A 1,723-nucleotide genomic window follows, 5' to 3' on the forward strand; every position below is an offset into this window, starting at 1 on the left:
TTTTTTTTTTTTGTTTCTGACTTTCATTGTGAAATGACGCCATCGATCCCACAAGTGTGGGTAATGGATGAAGAAGAAGGTATAAGGTACAGAAATATAACGATATACCAGATAAGTAACCATCATGTACCTTCTCTGACAGCCTACCACGGCCTCTTAAATAGTTACTTCAGACTAAAAGTACTGACAGCCAATATATCTACAGCTGAATGGGGAACTCCACAGATTCCAAGATTGAGGTCTATTGTATCAGCATAACACAAGAAGTCGCACTGATATTAGGCCCGCCGCAAAGTAGACCCACGCTAATCTACGAAATGCAACCACGCCGTGGGATGTTTTGTAAACCATTGCTAGGCTTCTCTAGACATCTGTGTAATACATGCAATAAATAATCCACTTGTCAGCTGATTGATTATGAATAATTCTATATCAATACAAAACATGCCACGGCGATTATGAATAATTCTATAGCAATGGTTTACAAAACATCCCACGGCGTAAGTTACTTTTCGTGGATTAGCGTGGGTCTAACTTTGCGGCGGGACTTAACCAGCCACCTGACTGTCGAGTTCGCATAGCAGCTACCCCATTCAAGCCCAAAAAATTCACAATAGACTGCCAAAAAATGTCCACGACCTCCAGTTGAGTGGTTTTAGTGAACCACTTTTCATTTGAATCCTGTTGAAGAGCTTTTATTAATTGGTTCATCAGTACAATCATGGAAAACAACATTGATAAACTATTCGCTTTTTTGATAACTGAACAGTAATTATATAATTATACAATATTATTAAATATTGACTGATATTTTCCTTGTTATATAATCTACTAAGCACTAGCTGCACTGTTCAACTTACAAAAAATCATAGGATTTCTACAATAAACGCATCATCAATATTGAACGATAGGTTAGGTTACAAAGTGAGGTTAGTTGCAAGCAAGATTCTGTGATAATGGATAAAACAAAGTAATAGAAAAGACAAAGAACAATCTTCAAGCAAGACATATTTGGTGGCAGTAAAAGTTCTTATAGTAATCATACATTTTTAATTTGATGCTGTCTACCAATCAGAATAGGCTGTTAAGAACTTCTTAAACTTAGCATTAGATAGTTGTACAGTTACGATAGACAGTTTTATAGATAGATGACGCCATACTTATAATTCACTGTTTCATTGGATTTTATTCAATCGCTTCAGCTGTTACCTAGTTTTACCCCTCATAAAATTTAAATTCAAGCAGCTAATATTCAGCTTTCTGGATCTGTGATATCAACAAATGATTTGTGTTCAAGGAATAACAAATAGAAAATCTCTTGGCTATTTTCAAAACAAGTTTGATGGATTGAAAAGAATCACAAAATATTGAGATGAGTAACAAAATTATTAGGAATGTTCCATTAGAACCGGAGGGTGTGAATGATACAATTTAGTTTGGAGACAAGTTGGATTTAGGAAGAAAGCAGATTAATACTTACAATCAAACTGTTGATAAATCCTTCAGAACATTACAGATTCAATCACCAATGACTAAAACAATTTAAATTGAATTTTTAATCGCGTTTTTCGATTTCGATTTTATAGCCTAGAATCTCGAGCCCACCTTCAGCTGTGCTGTCTGCGAGCTTGAGCAGACTGCAGCTGCAGATAGAATCTCGTGAAATGCGATAACGTGACGTCACGGACGTCTTTCTCCTTAGCAACGAAATGAGTTCACATAG

The 1,723-nt window shown here is 35.8% G+C and overlaps 1 protein-coding gene across 5 annotated transcripts in view; it reads right to left on the reverse strand.

Moving 5' to 3' along the window:
• LOC111056922 (PR domain zinc finger protein 10) overlaps positions 1 to 1,639 on the reverse strand; it is a 61,967-nt gene extending 60,328 nt beyond the window's left edge. For 4 of the 5 annotated variants that reach the window (XM_039428518.1, XM_039428516.1, XM_039428517.1 and 1 more), the window contains exon 1: positions 1,481 to 1,639. The gene's annotated coding sequence lies outside the window, so the exon portion shown is untranslated. The remainder of the gene's footprint in view (positions 1 to 1,480) is intronic. The other variant, XM_039428514.1, reaches the window with a different exon arrangement.
• Between the last annotated feature and the right edge of the window lie 84 nt (positions 1,640 to 1,723).

The sequence above is a fragment of the Nilaparvata lugens genome, chromosome 5, assembly GCF_014356525.2.
Source record: "Nilaparvata lugens isolate BPH chromosome 5, ASM1435652v1, whole genome shotgun sequence".
Lineage (NCBI taxonomy): Eukaryota > Metazoa > Arthropoda > Insecta > Hemiptera > Delphacidae > Nilaparvata > Nilaparvata lugens.